Source organism: Lutjanus erythropterus, chromosome 17 (assembly GCF_056507025.1).
Source record: "Lutjanus erythropterus isolate fLutEry1 chromosome 17, fLutEry1.hap2, whole genome shotgun sequence".
Lineage (NCBI taxonomy): Eukaryota > Metazoa > Chordata > Actinopteri > Lutjaniformes > Lutjanidae > Lutjanus > Lutjanus erythropterus.
In genome coordinates, this window is record NC_139333.1 from 8,414,593 (window position 1) to 8,438,852 (window position 24,260).

The following is a 24,260-nucleotide window of genomic DNA, read 5'->3' on the forward strand; positions in this document are numbered from 1 at the left end:
AGAACTGTGTCGGATTGATCATCCAGCTTCAGCAACTTCTATTGGACAGGAAAATCCATATATACACTGTAACGACAAACATGCATGAACTCATTTGACTGCTTGAAGAGGTATGAAATCAGTGCTGAAGAAAAGAATGCAGAAGAGGTAAAGAATGGCGAGGCTGTGTGTATGCATTAATAAGGAGATACCTGCTGCAGCTGCAGCCCATTAGTAGCTTTATAATTTATTTAAAAATGCTCTGAGCATTCCTATACAGTATGACTAACTACTGATGTACAGTTGAAGATGGAAAAGATCAATTTTAAGATAATGAGAAGCTTTTAATTTGAAAAGCTGCAGACATCTGAACTCATAATTGGATAAACAGAGACACCAGCGTGACCTCCATTTAATTTTCTATCTAACTACTCAATTATTTTATGTTTTTTTCATACCAACTTGTATTAGGAGGTCCCTTTCAAAGTCAGGACTGTGATTAGTGTGTAATTACATGGTCCTTTTTTCTGAAAGTTCCTCAGAAATTACTTTCAAGGGAAATATGAGGGAATCTGGGCTCCAGACTCTGAACTATTACTCAAAAGTGTTACAAAAGCTGTCTTGGTGAATTATGGTTTCTTGTGTGTGACTGCCTCATTGACTTGTTCACAATAGAATGGGTTAGACAGTCTCTGAAAGAGATAACTGCTAGAGAAAAAGACTTTAATTTTGAAGAAGAGTGGAGTTTTATACAGCCTCTTGATGTTTAGATACTACCAAGGCTGTAGTACTCAAGTCTCAGTCTCAAGTCCTTTCTCTAGAGGGTTATTTTTTTACATCTCTGACTTGTCTCTGACTCTCTGGTGTGTTGACTCTGACTTGTCTCGCTCTCGGCCCCCGGTCTCGCCAGTTGAGTCTCCTTTACCTCCTCGGATCAATATCGGTATCAACCAATACTCAAGGCTGCAATATTGGTATCGTATCGGAGGTGAAAAAGTTGTATTGGGACATCCCTACTACACATCACACAAAACATAGATATTTGCTATTGAGTTGTTTAATACGGTTAGGTTATCAGTTCCACTGGCTGGAGGCTCTGTAAATTACCGACTTTTTAAGTTGATGTGTTTTTGGCTCACGAGTTCGTGGAAAACATTCTTCTTGTGCAAATATATAGTCTTGAAGACTATGCACTTACTTTAAATACATATAAGATAAGTTTATATTCTGTGACCCAGTTAGACACAGATTTGAATTTATTGCATAGCATTCATTTAGTTCTTTACCTGCAGCTGCAGTACTGAACAGTACATTAACATATTTGCTTGTTCCAGGACATAAGGCAGATCATTGGTGAAAATGGGAAATAGAAGTGGGCCCAGGCAGATGCCTTGTGGGACTCCACGGGATACATCTTTGCTTTCTGAGAAGCTACCATCAGAAACACTTTAGCAGCTAACATGACCAAAGCCCACTGGCCCCGCATTACACCTTGTTTAAGGTAACAACTGAATCCATGTCGTATTTAAAGCTCATGGCCCCATACTGTTGTGGAAAACATATCAAGAGTATACTGATCAAAGCTGACCTGAAACAGAGATGAACAATGTCAGCAGGCACTGGGGGTAATGTTGGTCTATTCGCTGGTTGATTGGTTGGTCCAGACTGAAATATGTCAACAGTTTTTGGATGGATTGCCATGGAACAGCAACAAAACCAATGACATGAATCCATCAGCCTCAGCTGTACTTTTGTTTACTGCTAATTAGCAAATGTTAAGCATATTCACGTGCTAAAAACTAAGGTAGTGAAGAGTAATAATATACCAAGGTATTAAGAAATCCTGATGGCATGATTTTCAATGCAGTCAAAAATACTACTATTTCTATAAAACTAATGTGGTTTTGTAAAAAGAAAACCATCCCTGCCCTGGGAGTATTCTGAATTTATTCCTGATGATAAAGGTGAGCCAGTAAACACTGCAGACTCCTGATTGATCAGAGTACCGTAGCGTGTTGAGCGAGCGCCAGACTGATTATACTGTTTACAGCGGCCAGTGAATATACGCTGAGTGAAGGAAAAGGTGAGCAGTGAAGTTGTCTTGTTTTGCTTTTTGTTTGTTTGGTATGGACTTTGTCCCAGTGCTGCTTGGACTCAATCGAAATGGTTTGGACTACAGCCCAGGATACTACAGAACCAATGCCATTTATTATCAGTTTTTGAATAATGAAGCAAGATGAGATGTATAAACCTTGAATTACAAAAAGCTGAATCCCACAGTTGAATATTTCATAATTCTCTTTTCACCTTTGCTAAAACAGAAAGTCATCTTCATAATTTTGCACACATCATCAATATCTGATGATTAGATCTCTGAGCTATCCTCTGGTCCGAGTGTGACTGAACAGGAAAACCGTAGAGACGGGACTCAGAGAGACAGAAATGTGATGCGGCCACTACAGCCCGAGCAGCAGAGAACAGCTGCTGCCTTAAGCTCCTGCAGTCACACCAGGACAGCAGCACTGACACGAATTACATATGAAGGAGCTGCTGACACATCACCGTCATGCACACTCATACAAGATGACACACACTCATGTAAATACAACGCGCACACGCATGGATGCACAGCCTACTGAGGACAATGAATAGAGAGGGAAGGGTATGATACATCCCAGTTATATATATATGTAAGGACGCTGGTGCACACATATGCGAGGTAAGAATATTTGTATGTTTTCCGTCTTTGGTAGGTGGGATGTTAAAAATATGAATTCTTCATTCAGCATCCGAAATTTTTGCCATTTTTCCCTACTGAGCTGTTACCACAGTGACACAAAAGCCACAGATGTCACACTCAGAAATCATACATGTACTGCTAAACTGTTAAACATTTTAACTTAAAAAACTCACCTACTGCCTTAAAAGTTTGAATTAATTGAATTTAGGCTCAACAATTACTTCAAGGCCTTTGTATTGGGTTTTGAAAATGTAAAACTAATTGAATTAACTAAACTCGCAAAGTTCAATAAACTTATCAGACTCTGAATTCCTACACATGTAAGTCATTTTAACTTAAAAGATGTTAAGTTCCCCTGTTGCCTTAATGATGTGAGTTAACTGGATTTGAGATATTAAGTTAAACCAACAACTGTCTCACATTTTATAAATATTTTCAGACAGATTGGCTTTTGTTGTACCTTTTTTTAGTTTGAAGAGTGTGTTCTTCATTTGACATGAAAACACTTGCTGTGTTTCCATCATGTCTTCACACTGTAAAAAAGAAGCCTCTCTTAAACAGTGCATGCTGGGAAATCTGCTAAAACATGGATCATGTTTCTTTTGAAACTTAATTTGATAAGTTTAGCGAACTCTGCGCAGTACATTCAGTTAGCTTATCATTTTTATAAATGCAAATCAGAAGAACTAATGTTTATTAGTTCTGAAAATAAAAGCCCGAAACCTTTTTTTTTTTAATAACTTGAAAATTAATAAAACTTATTTGTTCATTGTTAAGTCAATGCCAAAGGAGTCAGAGGTAAAGTTTTATTTAGGTTTAGTTCATACTTAGTCTTTTTTAGAAGTAGGGTTTACATAAAAATCGTGTTTTATTATTTGATTGATCGTCAAATTAAGCTGTTTGCTTTAAAACATTGTGTTTGGGCTGCCTTAAATTTTAAGTTGACTTATGTGAAAAGATAAGTTGAGGTAATCTGGTAATGATTCAAAACAACTGAACTCTAGTCAAACAAACTGGCAGCAATTCAGTTGTACTTGAGAAAACATGTTCAGTAAACTTATGATATTAAGTTGACCCAACAACTCTTCAGTGACAAACATCACAAAAAGATTTGATGTCCTTTAAATCCAAAAGAATGCATTCTGGGAAGTCTGCCAATATGCTGATATGTTTGTTTCGAAAACTAATTTAATGAGTTGATTGAACTCTGTACAGTGCATTCACTGTCATTTCAAGTCTGAAGACTTAAAGTCATGTGTGTAAGTTCTGAAAATAAATACTAAAGATTTTAAGATTAACTTGAATAAGTTAAACTTGAATATTAACATTAAGTTAATAAGAAAAGATGAATAAATTCCTGTATGATTTTCTACAGTGTTAATGATTTTTTAAAGTTGAAAGATTTACTCAAATTACCCCCCCCCCAATTGACTTAATACATATACAGATGTTTTGACATGATACATACAGTTAATAGCTGTTTATTACACCCAGTATTATTATAATATATTACTGTATTACTCTTTGCAAATATTCAGCGATGTTTTGGACTTTTTACAGCCTTGACATGGTTGGTGCTGTGTGAACTTTTTTACCACCCCATGTTGCAGTCTGTTTTCTCAAGCCATTTCTGTAATTTCAAGCTTTCGTAAGTGGTAAGCACCGACACAATAAAGAAATGTTTGTCACCATGATGGCTAGCTCTCTTGTGTCAGACCAGAAAAGAGGCACTAAGACAGTGATTACAGACCGCTCCACTGAAAGTTCGCCTTACAGGTAGCCGTTAAGTTCTAACCCAGTCATTTCCCGCCTCTCCACTCAATGCATCGAGGGCTAATTGGTAAGCTGACCTTCCTGGCCTAAAACCGCCCATGCAGCAGTTCAGTAACTGCACTCTATTGGTAGTCTGAGGCATAAGGGATGCTCTGAAGAGAGAGATCCGTATCAGTAGTGGTGGACAAACAAGCCATTTTTAAAGCATTAAGGCTTTCCAGCCCATTCTGTCAAATGGGTTTCATTTCTCAAGGCTTAAAAAGGAGCACTGCTGGTCAGAAGAATTTACAGCAGGCAATTTGTCACAGTTCACACAATAGTAGGGTCAACTGAGTCTTTTAAATTAAACTGGTGATGAATACACATTAAAGAAGATATATTTGATCTAAAAAGAACATTGTGACATATGATAGTAATATAATTTGTGACTTGCAGCTGAATTAAGTGGTTAGTGTTATCATACTGCTCCCAGATGGTTTGTAGATTGGTAGTACAGCCTTAAAACCTGATGGTCCTGGAATCAGGAATCATGAAACTAGTGTCTGATATACTGTAGCAATATGCTGTTGCCTAGTAATACACTAATGAGTATTTTTGTACTGTCAGATGTGGCTATACCCTGTGTTTTTCTTGGTGCAGTAAAATGTGGGGAAACAATATGTCTTGAGAAAGTGCTTTGATTGTAAGCATGCTTTTGCAACCGCTCAGAGGGGATGGTGAGGCCTCATGCAAGAGAACATTTTCTTAATTCTTATCCTAAATCTCTTTTTTTTTATCCTGTCAGGCTTGTTCGTATGAGCTTTCCAAGTTGGATTTATAAAAACTTTCTTGTGCTGCACAAGTTTGCTGTAAATGGCTAGTTTCAGCCTAATGAATGCTGTCCTTTTATGAGGAGGGAATGATTTAACACTCCCAAATTATTATGCATGTCTGCCTGTTAACAAAAAAAAATTGTAAAAAGCAGAAAGCTCTGTCATCTGAAAGTAGCAGACAAAGGCACAAACACATTAAGGCAGTGCCTGTTAAACAATGAGCTAATAAAATCAATACAGCTGCTAATGATGTGTCATCAGGGCAGCAAGTTTATTTTAGGCTGTTTGAGTTTGGCAACATACATTGTAAAAAAAAAAAAAAAAAAAATCAGGAATTTAGTATAATCAACTAATCTTTTCTCATTAACTTAATGTAAATATAAAACTTTTATTTATTCAAGTTATTCAAAGTTAAGATTCCTTGTATGTATGGATTTCAATCACCAAATTAAATTAAGTTTATTTAATTAAAGAAACATGATCAGCAGACTTCCCAGCATGCATTGTTTGAGGGTTAGTACTCTCCTGAGATTCTTCATTTTATAGTTCGAAGGAAATGTGCCATGGTTGCTTCTTTCTGCAATAATGAAATCACTGTGAACCATGATGAAAGTTAGTATTGATTTCAGTCTTACCCCCTTACACTTAAAATTTAATAAAGTCACTTGGAGCAGTTTCACATATTGTCTTTGTGTCAGTGCTGAAACGAAGTGGCTCCAAAAGGAGCGGCTGCAGTTGTAAGTCATTTGTGTGGAATGAAGAACTGATTTTCCAGGAAATCAAATATGTTTGTAACATTCCTCAGTATGACTGAAGAGTCAGCTTAATATAGTAAGCTTAATGTACAATAGAATTAATATCAAGTTTTTTTTGACTGAAAATTTATATGTGTTCTGAGTAATTATGTGCAAATTTACCTCAGCTTGTCTTTTTAAATAAGCATTCAGCTTAAAATTAAAAAAAAGGTAAAGGACAGTTCACCCCAGAATCAAAAATACATATTTTTCCTCTGGCCTGTAGTGCTGTTTATCCATCTATACTGTTTTAGTGTCAGCTGCCTAATTTTGGAGATATCGGCCAAAGAGATTTCTACCTTCTCTGTAATATAATGGAACTAGATGGCACAAGTCCTGTGGTGCTTTAAGTGCCAAAAAATACACTTGAAAAAAATCAGCAGCAATGTCTCTTTCCAGAGATTTACTACTACTTTCTTTCTGCAGTAAATTCAGCTGGAACTACTTTACAATCTACCTGAACTACCTTCTAGTTCTGACATGAAACTGCTCAAAACAAGGTCTGTGAATTATCTTGAGTAACTGAGTTGTAATTTTTGGAAAGAGAGACTGGTTTTGAAGTTTTTTGGCGCTTTAAATGGGACAAGCTGAGTGCCATTCAGTCCCAGTATATTGAGGAGAAGGCAGACGTCTGCGTGAAGTGTGAAAAGGATGTGGGAACACACTTGCTTCTTCTCCCCCCCCAACATTTTATTGGCAGTTATATTTGTACTATTTGGTCTCAAGCTAGCTGGCTAACATTGCAAAACTCCTGATGTGATATAACATAATTTTATCCTTCATTGCCCTGATCTTTTCCACGTCATTTCTTTCTTTTGCATTTTCTACTGAATCACTCATTTCCACTTCCACTTGTGCTTTATTTCTTCATCTTCCAGCTGCCTGCAGCCCTCCTGTCTTTTCATTTCTCCACACGTTCTAAGCTCTCCTCTGTCGTCCTTCTTCTTCTTCTACATCTGCCCTTTCTTTCCTTGGTGCCATGGTGACAGTAGTGGAAACGTCAGGCTGTGATAATAGCTAGCACGAAATCAACAGGGAACATAGGGGGGTCCTCCACGCACACACACAGCGGGGGGCCATCAGTGTTTGGACAGCTGCTGGTGCCACTTTTACTGGCTCCTCGGCAAACACTGGAACTGAATGGGAAGAACGATTGAGGAAGGGCAAGATGGACACAGAGGGAGAGCTGGGGTTGACACGGAGAAAGGGATGGGAGTGATAAGGTAACGGACATGGGGGAGGCTGAGAGACGGAGAGAGACTGGCAAGAGAGCAGGGAAGAGCTAAGAGAGCTTTTCTAGCTTGGTGATGAAAACAGGTTGCCAAGACACTGTGTTATGGTCCCTGTCAGACATTTTATCCCCAATTCCAAAACAGTGAGCATCCCGTGAAAAACGAAAATAAAAAGAGAATGCAGTGATTTGCAATTCATTTTTAAGCTGTATTCAATTGAATAGAGTACAAAAACAGGATATTTAATGTTCAGTTTCCCTCTTTCTTTCCACATGTCTGTCTTTCTACCTGCTCCACTAAGGGAATCTAAAAGGTGTTAAATTAACACCTTAAAATGTCTTAAATGAAGTAAATTCAGCTTTTGTTTTGGACCGAGTAATGCAGATTGAGTCCTTATCTGTAAACTCCAGCGGTCGGATAGTTTTTGTTCCGAAACAAAAGTATGAGCTGGAGTACTTAAAGCATATTTACACCTGGCAAACATAATTTTGAGTAATTGGTTTCAGCACTGGATAAAAGAGGTGGAGTTGGTACAATGCACCAAACAATTTGCTCTCTGCGTTTCTGCTTTCATGGTTTTTTAAAGTGGCAATCACGGCACCAGCACAATGCACAGGTTAATTGCACCTAGACAATGAGGGCAAACCAAAGCACATCAGTTACATTTGTTTGTCCGTGGAGTTTGTAGATAAATGATTGGGGCATGCACTGTAAATTGTAGGGGTGTTTTGATAAATCATTATGTTCTCGACCAGTCACACCATTCATCTGAACAGCAGACTTTAGTAGGAAAGTAATATTTGTGTCTGAGGCAAATGTACAAGAGCACAAATATATTTCCATGCGATGCTTCATATTGGTTTGAAACACACTTTTTATCAAAATCGCAGCACCATGCCTTGCTCTGCCTAATTTGCATGAAACTCCTACCTTATTATGTCGCTCCTCTCACATTTCTGTCACAGTAGTGGCACATGACGAGAAAAGACCGTGGGAAGCACTAATGGTGCTCTATACTCCACGCTCAGCAGAAATAGGTCTCCAGATGAAAGATAATATTGCTCCTTGATGGCTGGATGTGTACACAAGCAACTGTTTTCTACTTATCACATCAACTTGTAGGATTTAGGGCAATATAATGGTAGACTTTGGTAGAAATAGAATATAGTATTCACAAGTATGTTTTCATTAGTGTATAATCACTTGAAATCCGAAACTGTGATGTTTCTGCTTTGGCCCAAAATGGACAAACCAAACACTGGCTCTGGACAGGGCCTTTCGCATTTTGCATGAATTTTGCAGCCAACATAACTTCTCCTACAGCTTGAAAGGGTAGAATGAGATGAGGTGTTTGCAATCTGCAAGCTCACCACCAGATGTCACTAAACGCAACACAGTAACCCTTTAAAAGCTGATACCTTCATGTTGAGTTTAAAACTTGTTCTGTTTTTCTGCAGGTGGTCAAAAAATCTGTTATTGCAGGTTTAATATACAGTATTACATTTAATATTTACTTGAAATTATTTCTTACATACAAACCCTGTGTGATGCATCATGAAGTGCAAAATATGACAGTGGAAACCCTGGACTGCTGAGCACATGAAGTGGTAAATCAGGAATTTGCAAATTCATATTTGCCTTGAATAGACTTGAATAGAGAAGACTTGCCAATATGGTTTAGGTGAGTTTTAATCTTTTTTCTGCCTGTTGAGATAAAAATGAAGTGTGCTTTCTGTGTAGCAGCAAGGCAGTAAAAGCTTGTCTTCAGTAAATTTGGTAAATTTTTCTTTTTCATAAGGGAAGTATTTGTGAGAATAATTCCTTTTTTGACATTTTGTGAGTTCATTTTATTTATTTTTTTGTGACTCACACACATCTCCCAGCTTTCGTCTGATCATGTTTAACCATAGTCGTCTTTGTGTTTTTTGACCGGCAATGGCAGCTGCAGATAAAAAAAAAAAAAAAAAAAATAGATAAAACTTTAATTTTGAGCCTTTACTACTTTGATTCTGGCACCCAACAACACAGCAAGATGACATTTTCACATGTGGCCTACTCCTCTGAGGTGATTTGTGTTTGTCTCCAGTTTGCCTTTTGTTTGCCTCCAGCTAACACCATGACATAGTCATGACATCAGTGCTAAAAGGATACAGGGTACAAAGGGTACAGGAACAGAAAATATCAGGATATCAGCTTGGAAAATGAATATTGTCTTTACACATTTCAACCTAGTCAGCTGCTTTGTGGGATTCTGTTCTGCTCGTCATTCAGGGCATTGTCATGTGCAAACTATTTACTCTTGTGAAACCGTGAAAGGACAGAAGGTGTTACATATTTTTCAGATTGTAAAGAGGTGTTAAACTAATTTCTCTCTTTGCACCAGCACCATAACAAAAGGACCCTAGCTATGATCATGTGGAAGGAGTCTGTTTTTGCTCTAATATTTTTGTGTGCGGTCCAGATAGAAAGATAGAAATGAAAGGCTATAAACAAGTCTTAAATTCCACTTTCCCCTGGTAATCCCATTTTCTGGCTTTCATTTGTCCCTTGGTTGAAGACACAGAGTGGAGGGACGATAAGGGGCCAAGCTGTTGCAGGATTAAGTGGTCTAAGGAGGAAAGAGTACTGTACCTCGGAAGAATAGATCGACTGAAAGGGATGGGAGAGAGAAAGAGAAACAGGAGGACTGTTCCAGTTTCACTGATTCTCTTCAAACTCTCACTTGTTTTCCTCAGATAATATGCGTGAAGATAAATTGTTTGCATGTATTTGCAGAGACTCTGCTCTCACTTGAATGAAATACAGCGCTACTTTCTCACATTACTGTTCTCTTTCTCCCACCCTACTTGCCATCACCATAACAACAAATAATGATCGGGAGCAGAGGAAGTGCTGGCAGCCTGGGAGCGTTGCATCTTGGTATACAGTATATCACCGGATCTGGGTTTCCTGTCCCCAGTATACAGGAGGCACTTAGCCAAATGGACAGCAGTAACAATGACCAGAGCACAGCAAACACATGACATCTTCACTGTTTACTGTGTCTGGGGCATGGCTGTCTTAGTGGAGTGACTGACTGGGATGGTTAGTCATGGTTACCCACTCTGAAAGTCCTGACCGTTGAGACTCTGCAACTGGGACTGGAAAACCGTAAAATAACACCAAGCTTGTTTCAAGCAGTGTCTTTAAAGTGACATTTCACCCCCAAATAAAAATACATGTTTTTGCTCTTACCTGTAGTTCTGTTTATCCATCTACATAGTCTAGGCATGAGTTGCACAGTTTTGGAGATATCTGGCTTCTCTCCATTGTAATGGACCTAGAACACACTCGGTGTGTGCAATTCAACACCGGTGTCATGACCCCGGTAACTCAAGATAATCGATAGAGATTGCTGTACTTTCTCTCTACAGTAAGAAAGTAGAACTGCTTTTTAAAGAAAGTCGAACTACTGTCTTTTTACTAGAAAGAAAGTAGTTCTGATAGTTTTTACTGCAGGAAGAAAGCAGTTTCTACATGAAGTTGCTGTGTGGACCCGGTGTTGGGATCAACTTGGGATGCCAATTTTGCAAAGACAGTTTGAGATAACATCAGGTATCTTTCATCATCCATGAACATATGTTCAGTGCGTCATTTCCTGCTACATTCCTGTTGGTTAGTTCGTAGACATAAGTCACAGCAGCAGTCACATTGTGAGTTGGTTATCCTAAATTTACGACACTGTCAGAATTTGTACCTGTCTTTGGTTGCAAGACAGTGCAATCTTTGAGCCTCTCTCACAGTGTGTCAAAGGACCACTGTTATGGAGCCACGACCAAAGACATTGTCACATTTCTTTCATGTTTGACATCTTTCATCTGAGACAGCCCAAAATGTATACCCAACTTAACTTTAACCATCCGTAACTACAGTTTCTATACCATTAACTATAGCATTGATATTGAAAAGCGTCAGCATTTGTTGTCCAAGTTGGCAGTCTGAGTTTTGCAGAATTATCAACATCCTTGTTTGGCCTTAGAGTTCATTTTAACACAAATGGGAGTGATTCTCCAAAATATAGCAAGCAAATATAGGACCAGCGTCTTTGTCTCCTCTCTGGATTCTCTAACATCAGGATACTAACCTCTCTTCACCTGCTCAGATGAAACTGTCAGCAGGACTCTTGAGTCGTGACTGGTCTCCTCGCTTAGTTCAGTGGTTTTGTAGTCAAACCATTGACAACCACTAACAGGCCCAGAGGCATACTTCAGTGATGATGTTCTGCTGGGAAACTTCCAACACACTGTGAGAATTCAAAATGAGAGGCTTGTTTATCTGCCTGGTTCATAACAAGTGTGAGCGTGAATGTTTGTGTAGTTGCCCCCGTGTTCTGCAGTGTCTGACTGACCATTATTTTCTTGTCTTGTTGCGAGGGCATGCAGATAATGTGTAAAATCTCTCTTAAATGATGCAGTGTGATTTTATAATTGGTTAGCATTTTAAAAGTTCTTACACGAGGCACACTGGTGCCGTACACACAAGGCTTAGCTCGGTGTTACTGCATAAACATTACAGCCATCTGGGAAGCCTGCTTTAATGAACATGCACACAAACTCTTTGTCTGTTTGGGTCGTTCTCTCCCCGACACAAATTGAAGAAGAGTGTTGAACAGGCATGGCCTCGTTACTTTTCCTCCCACGTCTGCTGTCAAACAGGTTTCCTCTATCTCAGAGGGTCCCGTTCCTATTCTTGTTCTGACAGAACACCGCACCTTATTACACCTCCACACAAAAGAGCTTAGCTGACTTTATTACGTTATTTTGCATGCATAATAAGACATAATGGAAATCAGCTTTCTGCTCGTTCACTGTGCACTTGTGTCACTGCATAATGAAGGAAACGTGGTTGTCGGGAGATTTAAAATTCCGCTCCAGTTTTTTTTAACCCTTCCACTTGTGATTGACATGCTCCCTCAACCTGGTGACGATTCACTGAGCTTTGATGGATGGTGACAGTCTGAGGAAAAACAATCGAGGGAATTTAATCAAGCGGCAGAATCTTTAAGGTTTTTCTTCTGTGTTTGTTGCTCATTTTGTCTTCTAATGGCTGAGCATTGTTGTCTTATTTCTTTGAGGTAATGTCTTATTGTCTTGGGTATTATAATACCTACCAGAACATAATGCTGCTCAGAAAAACAATATTTTTTGTGAGAAAGAAAAACACTCTTCTGAATGCGGTTTGCAAAAATATGAAATATATTTCCAGACAATAAGTTGCTGCTCTTGTTTTATTGAACTGCAGGGAGTCTGATATTAAAAGGCTTCCACAGAAATGTCAGAGCAACTTCAGCTATATCAAAAGAGATGTTCTATTTTATTTTACAATATTTAGACTCTGTTTATACATAAAAATGAGTAAAGATGACGCATTGGAAAATGAGATTTCACCAAGAATTATTATAGGTAGGTGTTATACTGGCTTGCCACCATAGACAGGAGAAGAAGAAGTGGATGGAGCTTCTGGGTCTGAAAATTTTAAGTGATGTACAAGTGCCTTGAACCTGCATTCTTTCTAATGGGCAGCAGGGGCCGACTCCACTTTTTGCAAAAAGATGTTTGATTATTTTTAGTGTAATACAAAAATGACCCTCATTCTCACTTGATTCATGACATCAGGAAACAGTTTCTTAATTAAACACTAGTTTTAAGTCTCTGATACATCATGATCTTCATTTTGTAAATTATGGTCCCTTTCAGGGCTCACAAAACTCAGGTCACACTGTCACACTGGACAGTTTTGATCAAATACTGATCATGACTCTGTTACTACTTTGCCTTTTTTTCACTGCAAGTGTTTTCAGAAACATAATTTAGTTATTGTTTGGTTGTTGAATGAGAAAGAACATAATCTGGCAGCCTAGAAAGGAACCCAAAATTAGCAAAACTCTGGTGAGATTTGCATGCATTGTTTGTTAGTTATGCATGTAGTACAGACTAATTTTAGAATGTAACAATGTTGTGGTTAAAATATGGGTCGGTTTAGGGACAAAAAATGTCCGGTTGTGGTAAGGGAAGGATCATGGTTTTGATTAAAATATTCACTCACATGATCTTTCATGGGTCTGCAGTACCTTCTAGACACGACCAGGTGGCCACCATTGTGTTTCCAGTTTCCGACGAAAACCTACCAAAACTCAGATCAAATTTAAAAACTAGGCAATGTCGATCAAATATGGATCAGTATTCTGTCACTACATTGCCTATGTCTTGCTAAAAATGTTTTCAGAAACATATTGTAGTGTTCTGTTTAGTTGTAATAAGAGAGGAATTGCAACCTGACAGACAGTGATTATTTCCTGCTGAGCCAACAAGTCAAAACCAAACCCTGCACAAGTTGCAGTACATATATATGATATTAGCACAATGTCAAACGCTAAACTACACTTAAAACTTAAAAAACAAGTTAAAACTGCGCTGTGTTGTATCCTTCTCTGTGTACTTTGCAAGCTCATTAAGTCAATTTGTCAATTTTCAATCATAACTGATGTTAAGTCATCAGAATTTGAGCTCAACTGTGGGTGGTAAAATGCCCTTAGACTTAAGTATTCTGACCTTGTAACACAGTCCTTCTAATCAACACTTTAAAGCTCTCCAGAAAAAGAAAACTTTGTCCAACTCTTTTCACGGTACAAGTAATGCTGCCAATTACAGATGAAACTGTTTGAAACTTTCATATCACCATTTTAATGACCAAATATTATGGTTATCAATATTGCAGTATTGTTCAAATGCAATATATGCAGTATATGCAATACTGAAATAAATTTAACAAGTTATATATAGAATGTGTCTGGGATAATTTTGGTTGATGCTGGACAATATTTACTGACTTTTCCAAAAGGCAGTGATGAAACATGGTTACCTTGATGATTAAATTTTCAAAAGATAATACTTATTGTCAAGAATTTTATCGTGGTTTATCGTGAAACAGATTATTGTTTTATCCCTACCCCAACGACTGGTAAACTGATTTTCTCATGTAAAATCTTTAGAGTGCCTCTTCAATAACACCTCATAGGAGAGCATTTTATTGATCAACGACTGAACAAATTTAAGAAACTCTGAATTGATTTGTACAGTACAAGTGTCTCAAGGACATTAAGGTTCTATGGGACCCTGCAAAAGGACTGTTCAGACAGAAAGCAAGGCAAATTTTCAGTGTTGTTCCAACTGTACAGATGTTAACTTTATGCTTGCTAGAAACAGTCAATCCGACCATATATGTGTGGCCCTTTTCCACCAAATAAGCTCTGGTTCTTGAAGCGGTTCTTTTCGAGATCCTTGGAACCGTGGTGCCATCCAGTGAACCAGCATGTTTTTCCATCAATTTTGAGTAGAACCTTTGCAATCAAAGTTGTCTTCAAAAGGCGACGTATAATCCACAGCAACCTGTAAAATATGATATCCCCACTTTGGTTCCCAAGAAAAAACCTGTAGTGTTTTGGTTCTAGCTGGAAACTTTTCAGCTTCCAAACCAATGTATATTGGTGGGAATGCTCAAAAAGGGTCAAGGGTGCTTGAACTGGAACAGGTTCTGTGTCGATGAAAAAGGTCTATGACTGACCTCAGAACTCAGGAGTGTGTCTTGCTGGATCTTGCCGATGCCAAAACTCAAATTTCCTCAAGAGGGTGAGTGTAAATTCCAAAATGGGAGCACCCCTTTGGAATTTAGATTGAGATGCACTAACGTCAAGATAAACTAATAAAGGCAATATTTATCCAAACAAGTCTGCCAACCCTGTGACCTGAAGGGAGTAATCGACTATCACTGTCTGAATTTTTGGCATATTTGTTCTCTCCCTCAAAGACTGCGTTGAGCCCTCCTGTCTTCCATTAGACAGTCAAATGGCTGACACTGGGAGTCTTGCTCCATGATAGATAAGAGTACTGAGAGACACCGCAGTAAGCCGAGTGGCTGACATGTCAGGCTATTAAGCCAAATCGTGCTTTGATAGTGTGGCATATGCAACTTGATAAGCTCTGTTCCTTCACACAGCCTTGTAGTATTATGAGTGTATGCATATTTAACTTGAGTGGCACCGGAGGGGATGGAACTTGTAATCCCTGCAGCATTAGTGGCATCCTGTACACACCAGACAGGATTGTAATGTGAACAAGAAAATGTTGATATAACTGCATAAAATAAAATAATTGGACACAGATGCATTGTCCCATATTTTTCTGAATTTGATGGCTTGGCCCAGGTTTGGCAGCTGTCTTTTTGACAACAAATAAAGTTGATTCAGCTTGATACATAACCAAAGGGACTTCACTCAATAATTTATTGCTCTAGTTTCTTGTTTGTTTTCCTTTTTATCTTTGTTTGGCACTTGGAGATACATATGAGGCTTGCTAGCACTGTGGGATAGACCATCCCAAGAAAAGCAGCAGCATCAGTTGATTCAGCAAATGCCCAAAAAAGACTTTTGTTTACACTGAAGTGACAAAGTCCTCTAGCGGCCGTAGGACTTCTGTGTCTTGACTTTAGAAGTGTAACACACACCACCAAGTCCATAGAGGGTGGAGACCAGGCTTGTTCGTTGGGTCAACAAAATACTGGAGTTTCAAATACTGCCCTGTCCGTCCTGTGTCTTATCAACAGTAAGTGTTGGTTTCTTAAAAGGATAGTCCACCGAGCATTGTGCTCCCATAACATTGTCTGACTTTCGATGGAAAAAGTATCAAAGTCAATGCAGAACCAGAGATATCAGCCTTTTATTCCACACCTTCCTCTTCCTTGTCAAAATGTAGCACCCACATTACCCACACTGCAACTCCACCTCCAACATTTTCATCTGCAATTATTGTTAGCCTCAAGCAGAGATGAGGAGCAGGCTGGTAAACTAATGACTTTCTAACTCCACAATCCCAGATTGTATTCATTTTCTAATTTGTTGTCCTCAGATCCAACCAATGGTGACTCATGTGACAGCACTTGGTGAAGTCATCACTTGACTTCACAAAGCTGGTGCCACAAAAGGCTTTATAAAACATTTTTCAAATATGCAGTATTACTTCCCAGCACTTGTTTGTTTTAAAAAGCGAAGACGGAGACCCACATAATGCCAGACTTAAGGCTTCAAAACAGTTGTCCACAAACTAGTGGTTGACGTCACGGTTGGTTCACACTTGGGTCCAAGTTATTCGAACTTGAACCATGATCTTTCCCTAATCTAACTCTAAACAAGTCATCTCTGTGCCTTAACCAAACCATGTAAACATATCAGTCGAAAATCTGAAAACATTTTTATTTTTGCAACAGAGTTTTGTAATGGTGACAACGACATATTTTGTTGTTTCATTTGGAGGACTTGATGGACATGCTTCTTTTTTGTTGAAATTAAAATACCTTTGTCCTCCATAGGAAACTGTGTTTCTCACAGAGGCTTACACACACTCATGCACAGGTGCACAATACACACATACACATTTATGCAATGTCATTAGTCAAATTAATTCATGTGGACAGTTTCTAATGAAGAAGAATGGCACCAGTAAAAACCTCTGAGTGCACCTGTCACAAATCTGTTACCAGTAATATTTCAGTTCATCACTTATGTTCAAGGATTCGTAGTGCATACACACAAGTATTGAAATGTCTTGAAAACCCTCTCTGGACTCAGTGTTTGTTTTTGTTATATTCATTCTTTTGTAGAACATATATTTATTCATCTTTTTGATTGCCATGGAGGCTTTCATCTTTTTCCTGCATACATGCTGAACCATTCAGCAATCTTGTCTCCGGCTCTTGCTCTTCCACCTGCCTTTTTTGAAGTGCAGCCAGCATAATTGCATCTCTGAACTATCATTACTCTCTTCTGCCCCTTAATACATCGTCGTACGTCATCGGTGTCCCAACTTCCTGCATAGTGGAGCACTGTGACCGTTTAATGAGTACATGTTGCCTCTCTCTGCTCCGTCTCTAGTTCGTTTGTTTTCTCCTCGCTGTCATGGAGATTTATGTAGGCATGTGAATAAGTGATGTCTTCCTTATCTAAGGCGTCTGGCCGTGCTGTAGAGCTCCCCTCTGTGTGTGTGTGTGTGTGTGTTTAATGAATGATACTGGTAAAACACTGATACGCTATCTTGTCGGTGTTTAGAGTGAAAAGGGAGACACAGGGATGCTGGATGTTCCTCAGAGGCATTTTATCACGTCAGGAAGCATGTCCATCAGGAAAATTGGCTGTTGCTGATTATTGTTTTCATTTCTCGATAGACAGAATGTGATGTCTGCGCTCACAATCAGGATGTGTTTTTGCTCCCAAGGGCAAAATATATAATCATCAGTTTCTTAGTGATTTCAAAGCAACCCAAGCAGCCCTATCTCAACATGACTTTTCTGATATGCGTTTTAATATAAAATATATTTCAGAATGAAGTACAGATTTTAGAAACTACAAGGTTGCATTTAATCATCAGACCACCTTTTCTGACTGGCAAACCACCCTTGTAGAAGCCAAATATCACTTTCTCCAAACCAACCAAACTCCATAGGCGAAATCAGTAATTTCATCTCACAGAACACAGGAGTTGCAGGACTTCTACTGCCTGGATCTGTTGGTTTGTTTGTGCTATTATGCAACCTCTGTGTTTTAAAATGATAGTTTGGATTCACCAAAATCACTCAATAACACAAACTAACTAACAGGTCGAGGCCACGGTAGACCAGCAAATCCTGTATTCTGTGAGGTAAAATTACTGATTTTGCCTATGGAGTTTGGTTGTTCTGGTTCTGACTACAGTCTGTAGCTACAATCTCAATATGATATCTGAAGAAAGGGTACAGTAGTTCTGCATATGTTTTAGGTTTAACTGAATTTTCGATCAAATAAAATAAAAGAATGTTAATAGTTTACTATAACAGAAAACTTTGTGTACTGCTCTTAGGGAAAATGTAATAATGTAATTTTAAGTTTGTTTTGTAGCAAATAACTTCCGACAAAAGCTGTGATCTTTATTCAAAACTTGCATTGAGGAAGATAAGGTTGCCTTTTTAGTTTTAATGCCCTGCTGCCAGAGTCTGGGGTGTTCACATTTGGCTGCTCTCTGCAAAATCGAGGAATGACAAGGCAGTGCCTGATTAAAATAGCACCCAGGGTATTGTACAGTCACGCATTGACTACCTGCCTAGTCATGTTGAGCTAATCCATTTATTATGTGTGTGTGTGCGTGTCCTGCCGTTATTCCCCCTTGCTGTGTCTCCATCGATCAGGTAGGCCACCTCAAGCACTTCCTCTCCGATGTTTCTATTCTGGTCCTGTTATTTCTCCACACCCTCCTCTCCTAATCTCTGCTCCTACACAGTCTGCACGTCTGGGCACTCTATTTGGCATTTTAACACAGTATTGTTTTGAACTTCCCACAATAATTACAGTATACAGTGTTGTGTAATTTTACATAAAAAGACTATTAGTGAGAAAACTCAACCTGACATTTTTACAAAATATGATGTTACACAGCAAGATTGTTTTACGGCACAACAGAGAAATTCTATTATTTTGCAGCTAATGCATTTCTTTATTCCTTTCCAGCTTTCTGATTCCATAGGTTAATCTTAAAAGTCTGTGAGTTTTTCTTCAAAATACATTATGACTGAGAGCTATGTGCTACTGAATTATAGTGTTAGACCGGTACACTGTAGTTCACAGTTTCTGTCTTCTCGATTTTTTGGTCGGACCTGAAACATGGTCCCCCCCAGCACTTTCTATACCCCATGAACGAACAAAGAAATGTGTAAGATGTAACGAAGCATTATTGGGTAATTTCTCCTCAATTTAATTTTTGTCAGGTCCTCTGTGTAGTTAAGCAAGTATTTGTCCATGCCTAATTTTATGGGACTTATCATTTCTAATTTTTTGTAAAGTTGCAGAACAGACCACAAATTTACACAGTACAACTATTTGAAACTTTATCCCAGTGTACAATTTGATGAGCCCATTAAGGCCACCAGACCTATCAGAAAGTCTCTGTTGCTCAACCACACAAACATCCAGGAGTCTTTGTCCACTATCATACAATCTTAACCACTCGTTATCATCCGAACTCGTCACATACTGACAATTTGTCACCGCCTCTCAGCATCTGTGAAACTAATGTGAATAATGTTATGAAACAGTCGTAGTTTGGTTAGATGTTGGGACAAAATAGACCATGCTTGTGGTTACAATCACTGAAGTCATTCACATTCACATGATGTACATAACTTTATGTGGTTCATAACTTTTAAGAACGTTTGGTTTCACATGGGACATGAAGCTTGGTCTTCTGGGTGAAAGTCTTGTGTTTGTCTGAGCCATTCATCCACCTCACCTTCTCCATGTGTTGACTTTATCCCTCTTTATACTACATCAACAACCAGGAGCGTTTTATACAGCAGCAGATGGGTTTACATTGAAGTCACTTGAAAAGCCCTGTGCATTGCTTTCAGCTGAAAATGGGTGCTGTCCGTGTCTGTACGAGTCACTGAGGGATGGTGACAAAACACCGGTATGTGATGAGTCGGGAATCAGACCAAGCTGGCCCTAGTTAGAGGTGTGAAACTGAAATTTGGAAAGGTGTCATTAATCAATTTCTGTGGATTTGGGCTAATATGAAAAAGGTATTTGTTTGGCTGTTTACCAGCACCTGAAACTTTTAACACCTACACAGTGAGAGTCACTTTGACTGAGCTTACAACACAGTACACAACCATATACTCTCTGGTCCATATGCATGCAAGTATGAAATAAATAACTTGAAGCCCTAAATTAGGGGACTTTTGTTTAGAGTTATGTGCCTTAAGTGTGAGCTGTTACACAGCAGGTCTTGACACTTAGATAGGTTAAAATGGAAGCATTGATGTTCCATGAGAACATATCTGATAGGCTGTAATTGTCAAGACTGCAGTACTTACTGAGACGGGGTACAACTGTAAAGATTGAACTACTGGTTCTTAAAAAAGTATCAAAATGGATGCAGCAGAACCAGAGATGCTGTCTCTCTCATTCCATGCATTCTACTTCCTTGTCCAAATGTGCATCAACATTACTAGTAATTCAACTCGATCACTACAGTGTGTTGTATACACAAAAAAAGTGTTTTTTTTTTTTCTCTGACTACTTTCTTTTACTGGACCACAGCATTTTTAAAGTGGGGTTGTAGCAGCAGGGATACATGTGAAGGAAGCTAAACAGTGTGTACTGCTGTGGGCAGGGTCACTTTACAAAAGCCAACCTTTTTTTTCACCTCTTTACCTTGCCGTCAGACATTCTTTTCTGACGGGAAACTATAGTAACATAAGCCAGATATTTCTCTCTCCAAGCCAACAAGACAACTTTGCCAAAAACAATAGTTTTACCTCACAGGACGCAGGAGATGCTGGGCTACCACTGCCTGGATCAGTTAGTTAGTTATTGTTATTGTGTGACTTCGCGCCAGAGTCCGTTAAAATTTTAAGTTTCCCCTTAAGGTATTAGGAGACTGATTTAGAAACATTCTATACAATCTGACAATGAAACTCAAAGCCATAAAATCAAATTATAGTCAAACAAAATACTACATGTTGCACCTTTTAGAATTTCCCAGAGGCCTCCGCATTACCGTGCATGGACATCTGTGTCTGCATTTGCGTGCATGCTCAACTACACACACGCACACCTGCGATTATGGTCAGGATTTAAGTACAAAAAACGATGCTCCTTTCCGTCAGCTTGCCCGCAGCCTGCATGTAATTAACATCTGATTTGCTATGGCAGCAGCTAATTATGCAATCAGCGGCTGCCGGGGACTGCCTGTACCGCCAGCTGATTACTGAGCCTTAAAGACGCAGTTCGGTCACAGCTGTCAGCCTTCTCAGAAGAGCTTTGATTGTTTATTGGTCTTTGCAAGACAATATTTAGGCTGTCACATCTTAGAGGCAAAGATCACCTTGTCACACTGTGTCAAGCACTCACTTTATTTTAGCAAACTTTATTATTTAGTCAGCTTCAGATGTCGTGTCTTTGTGATATGAAATATTCAGCTGTTGAAAATGTGGCTGGGAAAACGTGTTGCTTTCATCCTTCAAAAAGCGTATGCTTCATTATTCCTAATATTGAATTTACATGACAAGGTGTAATGGATGTTTTTGTTCCTCTTTGTGTGGAAGGCGGCCTTATGGGTAAGCTGTTTATGTGACTCAAGTGGGTTTGTTGTGGGAAGTGAGTCTTTCCCGGTGTGTGAGAAAAGTACCAAAACATTGAGAGTAGCTGTAAAGTATATGGATAACCTCAGATTGCAGCATAATAGAAACCGAATGACTGTGTGTTGTATTGCCACTGCTGCTGAAGAGAAAAAAGTTACGGCATCTTCTTCACTACAGAATTGGTCTGGACAATGAAAAGCTAGTTACCAGCTACATCAGGCTAAAGTAAATTTTTATCACCTGATTGGGGCTGCACCTAATTCACATTTTCTGATCAATTAATCCAACCATTATATTTTGATTTGTCAGTTAATCTAATGACTGATTTATCCATTGTTGTAAAGATAATCTTTTTACTACTCTGTTAATATAACAATTGCTTTAATCAAAATAAAAATCAAAAACTTGTCTCAGTAATATTTCAATGTTTTATTCCATTATCATCCTGAAAAGAGACATAAGTCACATTAGAATAATGATAATTGTGGCATTATTTAAAATTAGTCCAATTTCCACTCTATTTAGAAGACCCTGTTTGTCTGATGCCTGATCAGAAAAACACTGGACCTTAAATTCAAAAGGATTGCTGTGACATATATGAATTTAATCACTGTGACAACAGTATTTTTATTTAATTACCTGGCAGAATAACAGCGTTACATGATGCATGCTGTAACATTACCATAATAGCAGTGATGCAGAAGTGACATTTAACATGAAGGTGATAAAGAAACATTTAGAAAATCAATTTTTGGGTGGAGCACGCTGGGAGTCTCCTCAGCACATGACATCATCTAACATTACATAAATCTTTTGCCCGCCCACTGTGCAAATCTTTGTTTCATAGTATAACATGATCAATTTCTCGAAAAGCATTTTGATAATCTTTCAGTCATTTCTAAGCTGGAATGCCAAACATTTTCTGGTTCCAGCCTTTCAAATTTAGGATTTGATGCTTTTCCGCCTCATACATGATCATTAACTGAGGATGTTTGGGTTTTGGTGAGATAAAACAAGCAATTTGAAGATGCCATTAATGAGAATTCTTCACAATTTGGTGACATTATAGACAAGATAATCAATTAAAAAATCTGCAGATTGATTCAGGCTTTCCACAAAAGTCTAAAATCCAGCAATCTGAACTTTAGTCCTTAAAACATCTTAAATATGATTCTGCTAGGTCTTCAGATTTGATTGAGTTATCAAGTTAATGTTACTTTAATAAAGCTGCATTACCATCAGTCTTGATTTTAGATGTGTTTTTGAGATGCTGTAACAACGATAAAATGAAGCCAGCATTAAGCAGTAAACACTGATGCCAACTGTGCATGTACCGTTTTGCCAGTATGGATGTAAAATAGGTCTTGAACTGCATTCATAATGATCTTAAAAAGATATTTAAAAGTCTTAGATTGAACTTGTTGAAACCTGCAGAAACCCTGTAACAGATAATGGAAAAAATAAATGGTTGAAGTCCTAAAGTCTTTAGATTTATGAAGTGAATTTTACTTCTACACTTTTGGAAGTAAATGTGATACACAGCTGAGTTTCATGTTTTGTGTGTCCACTCTTTGTCTGCTGCCAGTGAAATTTTGGAAAAATACAAGAAATGATAAAAAAGAAAAAGTGTCTCTTTTCAATGCTTTTCAAACCACCTGCGCCAGTTGCACCTTCTTTTTGGAGACACTTTTCATGGAAATCTGAGCCTCCCAAATTGTGTAATTATCCTCCCCCATCATTTGCATGATCTCTCCTTGAATGCATAATAACGCAACGACAGAAGACAGGTGAACTGCGCTTCCAGGTGCGTGGGCCGAACCGAAGCTTGGTGAGACGTCCCCGTCAGGGTGAGAGGGTGCGTCAACAGAGGATGATGCCGGTCAATGCATTAGTAATGGCCCTTTGCCTCACATCAAGACCACCTCTCAGCGTGCTCACGTCATTAGACAGCCGCTCTTTTCTCCCGCTGCGACCCTGTGTGTGTGTGTGTGTGTGTGTGTGTGTCACAGATGGAGTGACAGAGACAAAAAAAAAGGAAGGAAAATGGAGAGAAAGACAAGATGATGATTAATGGCAGGTATTTGTGTCAAGACGCAAATTGATTTGCCACTTTTCACTCCTCAGTTTCATTGGCCATTTTGAAGGAAACCAGTATGGATGATAATTTAGAACAAATGATGCTCATAAAGATCAGTTTTCACTTTCTGTCATCTTATAATTGGCACATATTGTATTCATTGCTTAAAATGTAATTGAAATACCTCCTAAGTGGCTCACATACGCAGTAAAATCTGTCAACATAATAAAAAGCCGGACCACATAGTCAGATTTATATTGAGATAATTGAGATACATTGCTCTCTTTAAATCTAATCAGTGCTTGTTAATTGGATGATGTATCATCAAGAAAACACACCAAGTATTGAAGCTGTATTGAATGACGATGTGCTGTGTCATTGCTTGTGTAAAGAAATGCAGCAGGAGGCTGCCACCTGTAGTGTTATGTTATTATGTGAAACGTTATCTCATTTTAATATTCGATAAATGAGGTCAGAATCTCTCTGGTGTCACACGGAGGCTGTTAAATGTGTCCTGTGTTTGTGTACTGGGAAAGTGATGATTTGTGTGTGCATGTGTGGGTGAGTGGAATTAAGATGTGTAATTATACTGAACTAATTGTCCTGTAATGAGGTGCTTCACCTCAACTTGTACAGATTATAAATAAATATCTA

At 38.5% G+C, this 24,260-nt stretch overlaps 1 protein-coding gene across 2 annotated transcripts in view; it reads left to right on the forward strand.

Moving 5' to 3' along the window:
* slc39a11 (solute carrier family 39, member 11) overlaps window positions 1-24,260 on the forward strand; it is a 157,837-nt gene that overhangs the window by 39,166 nt on the left and 94,411 nt on the right. The window lies entirely within an intron of this gene.